At 35.8% G+C, this 6000-nt stretch overlaps 1 pseudogene; it reads right to left on the bottom strand.

Annotated features, from left to right (window-relative positions):
- Nucleotides 1–4: 4 nt before the first annotated feature.
- Nucleotides 5–1742, bottom strand: LOC114724794 (probable transmembrane ascorbate ferrireductase 3; annotated as a pseudogene).
- Nucleotides 1743–6000: the final 4258 nt, after the last annotated feature.

Below are 6000 nucleotides of genomic sequence, written 5' to 3'. Positions count from 1 at the left end.
CCTGTATGCCGTACAAGACGAAAGTGCCGATTGCCAATCCAGGAATGGAGGCTGAACACGTCCTCCAAACGGGCCATGTCGTGGAACTTGAAAACTGCGCATAAACCAACAATTCCCAGAACGAAAGCAATCAAGTGAAGTAACATGTGCATGAACTTCTGGGTCGACCTCTCGCTTGGTATCGTATGGTATGCCATTATTGCTGCTCATAATCACACACAAAATTAGCGTTACTTTGCATGCACGATATCAGTACTGCAAACACACCATGCTGATCTCAAGATTATTGGTATATACCTGACCCGACATGAAAATATAACCCATGAACATCAGAAGAGGGTGAACCTGCGTACGTAAGATTTTGATGTTAAAAAGAAGACGAACTTGTTTATATAAGGGGAATGGGTGTGGTGTGTGTGTGTGTTGTGTTATCGTACGTTGAAGACTCGGTATCCATCGGGAGAATCATATTCAATCCCCTCACGATAATGCAGCAACCAGATAAGCAGGAGGATGATGGCGAGGATCCCAAACAATTGAGCAAAAATGGTAATGCGAGAGGCACGGCGCCTGTAAAACCACCGTATCCATATCCTTGTGGCAAACGCAGATTTTGGATAGCTCTGGGACTCTGAAAAGTTTGTGTCGTCTTGTGATTCTGATATGGTGGTGTGTCGTTAAGGTTCTTATATATAGATTAGATACTCACTGTTTTTCGGCTTTACGAAAGGGAGGGAGAATTGCTTGATCGGTTGGTTTTGGAATTTAGATCACAGAAAACTTTGAGCTTTAGCAAGCATCTTTAACAATTTGTGCCTCAAGTGCACAAAACAACAAAAGAGGATATATTCTTGATTATAATTTGGAAGCCAGCATGTATTATGTAGCAAGTGTCCCCCAACGTAGAATCCAGTTAAACCCAACTCTATTAGTTTTCAAGTGGGCCCAAATGATCTGGCGTTGTTCTTAACCATGAGGATTGGCATATATTTGATTCAGAGCACATGGATCACATAATCATTCAAGAGTTCTTCTCATTGGCTCATACATCTGAAAATCACGAATGTATCAGATATATAATTCAGCTGATAAAAATAAGGATCATGAAATAGTAGTGAATGTGGTTATTTTTCTCGTTGGTTAATTTAATCACTGAATCAGAAAACAGTTGAAAATTTATAAATACATATGTGTATGTGTGTGTGGTCTGGTAGGTGTACTTACTAATATTTTGAACATCAGAATCATTAAGGTACGTAATGTGAAATGCAGAAAGAAATTTGAAATGAGATGAAATGAGAGAGTGCGTGTGTGAGATCAAAACGGAAAGTTGAAAAGGAATGAAGGCATTCATCTTTAACAAGAAAAGTATCTTTCACAGATAATAAAATATATATATATATATATTTTTGCTAAAGCATGAGTATTCTCTGTTTGGAGGCAATCCTATTCGAGGCACTGTCGGGTATTAAATGTGAGCACCTCTCCCAGCGAGGATTCGAACCTTGGTTCGTTACGTTGTGAGGGATTAGCCCCTTTCAGTAGACCTAACCCTCATTGGCACAGATAAAATATACTGCTGTCCCACACATTCATAAATGATTGGTTTCTGAGAAAACTGAAAATGGATGAAGAGGTTACTTTTCTTTTGGACAAAGCTCTGTCTCCGATGTGCTTTGTGGTGGTAAAGTATGGGCTTACCTATCCTTTGCCTCCGATGTCCGATCATCATGTGTGTCCATCTATCTCGCTAGCAAGCCCTATTGGGCTCACGACCCCTTTTAGCCAAAAAAGGCCCAATAATACACACTGGTTAGTATATTGGGCCCCCCAAAAAAGAGGGTCTAAATCCAGGTCACTATTCCGATATTACCCCACTTATCATTTCAGCTCATCAGAGTAATTTTCCTGATGCTAGAATTTTAACTGCTTTGCAAGGATTTATAAACCATCAGAAGTAGTCTATTATAATCAGTCGCAAAGAAAACATAGCCAAGTTTTCATATTAATCTCTAAATTTTAAAAAAATCTCAAACTTTAATTTGGTTTCAAATTCTCATCCTTGCTGTCTCCGAGTCGAGAGAGAGAGATAGAAAAGCTTGGGCAGTGTATGTTGATGAGGCTGCAATAACAGGACCACACTCTAAAGTTGAAGGTTCTCCCCCCACAATTTAATCATGCCTATAATGACCCCTGTGAATTTCTTATATATTAGGGCAAAATGCAAATCAGTCTGCGATCTTCAACTTAAACCCTTTTGTACTTTCTCTTCCCTCAATTCTAAGCTTCATCCACTCCATCACTTGACTTTTTTGTCCAAAATAATCCTAGTTATATTTAATCAAGAAATTAGTCACTCCATTTCAAAAACAAGGCAGGAGGAATTGCGGATTTAAAATTATTGTTGAGCTAGCTGTGAGAGTGCAGCTTGTAGCTGGCTGGCTAGGATTGAAGTAAGAATTAGGTTAAGTTTTCACTGCAATTCTAAAATACTTAAACTCTCGCGAGCATACTAAAATCTATGGTCATCATTGATGTATTTCTTTTTCATTAAGAATTTCATATCATAGGATTGGCAAACAGATATCATGGAGGCACATATACTTCTCTAGTGGTTGTCAGATAAGCATAGCCACTCTGATAGAGACATTTGCCTCAATTCATTTGCCTACTTTTGCTTTTATCCTCCTTTGTTAATTCCTTACATAGTTTTCTGCCATGTTCAATTATATAACGTTGAGATTCTACTTTTTGCCATGGTTAGATGTCTATTTCCTAGGTCAATTTGTTCGGTTAAACCTAGGATTGGCTTTTTACATAAGCTTCTGGTTTACGTAATTGTATTGTTTCCATAATGCATGGGGGGGGGGGGGGGAAGCATCTTGAAACAATAATTCAGATGTGTAGATATATAAAATTGGGAGAGAACAATTCCTAAATTTGTGGAATGTGTGCACATGTGAACAACTATTAAAGACCACAAGAAGATTGGAGTTGTTGCAATGTAGGAAAATTCTTCGAAATCACGACATCCTTTAATTTGCATAGTTAAACTGAGAATTAAAATTAATAAAAATGATGCGATTAATATAATCGCAATTACTAATTACTCTATATATTCTATTTTTCATTTAAAATAAACACTAAACTTACGCACGTATACATGCGAGTTCCTTTAGAAGAATTGTTTCACATATCATATTTTTTATGAAGAATCTGATTTAAATAGATAGAGCACTACGTTTTCCCCCCTCACTTTATAAATCTAAGGTCCCATTTGGTACGAAGCAATGAAAATGAGAGATTGAGATTAAGATTACAATTGAAAAAAATCATTAAAATAGTATTTAGCATGAGTAATTGCTTATTATATGGGATTAGGCAAACCCATAGAGGTGAGATTGAGGAATACTACTTCCCCCATAATATTCTCCAATTCCACATACATGGGTTTGGCTAATCCCATATAACAAGCAATATTTTATACTAAACACTCTTTTAATAGATTTTCTCAATTGTAATTACAATCTCAATCCCTCATTTTCAATAATTCTTACCAAATGTAACCTAAGATCCAAGAAGGTCTTAGTCTATTCATATATATTTTTATAAGTGGTTGGATATGAATAAAGAGGAGGATGTGTATGAATCGCACGCAGAAGACATAGCATGCATCTACATATATAGGCTGATATTAATTAAATGTTTGTGCAGGTAAATATGAAACTATGTAGATGCATATAGGTGAGATAATAAGTTGGGGTGTGTGCGTGCGTAGAACAGAACATACATAGGAAAATTGAGAAAAAGGATTGATAAGACGTAGAGAGAGAAATGGTAGTGCCGTAGAAAGCAACTCATATATATATATATAAATATATATATATGCAACAAACAAAAGAAAGAAGGGCAACCGAGTGGGCATCTTTACTTTGATGTATATATATTTGACGGCACCTTATTCAGTGTCATATATATCAGCCGCCTGCTAGTTCCAAGGCTTTTTATTTATATTTACATGTGTGTTATATATTTTTGAGAGCTCCAAAAATTGATGCAGATTTTATGATACTGTCTAATAGGGGTATATATATATAACTAAATGGTGGCTCCACTGCAACAACATCAGCCTCATACGTCTGTGGATGTTTTGGTTAAAAGGCAGAGGTTGTTGAGTCACAATCCAGAATACGAGTAAAGAGGGTTGGATCATATCATCTCATTCTCCCTTCCCTTATCTTCTCACAGTTGTCTCAGAAAATGACTCGGCCTGCCATATGAACCGCCACTTTCAGGCTGTCTCTTTCAGCATATGAGAGAGAGATAGAGAGAGAGCATCAACTCTATGCATATACCTTTTGAAGTAACCCTCACATTCTTAAATGCATGGCCGCCTTGTTTGTTTTTCTGCTAAATTACAAGTATTTGAAATGGAAATATTGAAGCCACAGCTTTAGGGTATGGCTTTTCAAGAATTGAGTGGACGAACAAACATGTTCCAATATCCGTTCATGGCATTGGCTGTGAAAAGAGGGGAAAGGGACTTTCACCAGCGATGATGTGTCAAGCTGGGGCTGAGCTGTGCCAACTAAATAGATATTAATTTGATCATTACTAATATATAAATATATATATTCTTCTAATATTCTGACCCTAAACCAATCTTTTGTTTTAAGTATTCCAAATAAACCCTCCTCCCGTACATTTTTTCTAGTGCCCTGTATATGTCTTCATCTGGATATCAAACAATATCTTTAAGCCGTTCAAGCTTTAGCCTTTAAGAAATGAAGATGCTGCTTATCTTCCTTCTTAATTAATTACCTCATCCCGTTTCTCTTTTGTAAATCCATGGTGGAAGTTATATATAGACTCCACTCCACCACATCATATATACAAGCCGTGCAGCACTATATGACGAATTTCTGTATAAAAATTCTACATATACATTATCAACATACAGTTTGGCTAGTGATTAAATTCAAGTCTTTTATGCTAGCTTTGCACGTACAAGTTAGAGCCACCCATTTATTGCCCCAGAAAAAAAAAAGAACTAATGCAATCACTATATAAATTAATATTAACTGCCCCTGGGCATATTTGCCATGATAATATAGCAGTAGTAGCATTGGGAAAACTGCTGCTGCAACGTAACGATTAGCTAGTAATACTTCTGGTTCTAATTATAAGACCTAGTTGACTAATTTGAGGAAATTAAGGAAGTAGTTGAGTTAGTTATTTGTAATAAATAGGTGTTGTCTTTCTTAAAATATCCTTACTAAGCGATTATATTGGCTAGAACTACAATTATTAGAGGGACTACCTTGAAAAAAATGTATAAATATGAGAGACAAAGTGAATTGGGATCTTATATTTAGAACCAAAATAAAAGTCAAACAGGGTCTTATATTAAGAACCAGAGATATAGTAGTTTTTAGCAGTGTTCAGCTGAACCTTTGAGCCCAACTATATTCCATTTTTGTAGCATAAATAATTTTTAATTACCATTTTTGATAGATACGTAACAAGCCATATAAAATTATATATCTTACAAATGAAATCTGATGTATGAGTAACAATAATGTTCATGATTACTTGTGAATACTACTACTTACTATCTATACATATATATATATATATAGAAAAAGTGGGTGTGTAAATATATGATTGATGACAAAGGTGCGGAATACCGTGTGATGATTTAATATTGTTGGAAGCTTTATGTCACTATCTTTGATGTATATAAAGCTTGACATCATGTCAAGAGAGAGTAAGCTCCATTAAAATGTCAATGATTTAGCTTGGGATATAAGCAAGTATATAATTTTAATTATATATATAATGATACAGGAATGAGAGCATAAATGATGAGTCACTGAAATGGAAAGAGAACAGAAGAAGGCAGGAAATATGGAAGAGATAATGGGGGGAGATCATGGAGAAAGAGGGGATATGGATGGGTTGATGAGCTGGAGATGTGTTATATATGTCGGGAATAAACGA

The sequence above is a fragment of the Neltuma alba genome, unplaced genomic scaffold (genome assembly GCF_004799145.2).
Source record: "Neltuma alba isolate B1F8T4 unplaced genomic scaffold, ASM479914v2 tig00012199_pilon, whole genome shotgun sequence".
Classification (NCBI taxonomy): Eukaryota; Viridiplantae; Streptophyta; class Magnoliopsida; order Fabales; family Fabaceae; genus Neltuma; species Neltuma alba.
The sequence above is the reverse complement of the archived record's forward strand: the minus strand, read 5'-3'. Positions and strand labels throughout refer to the sequence as shown.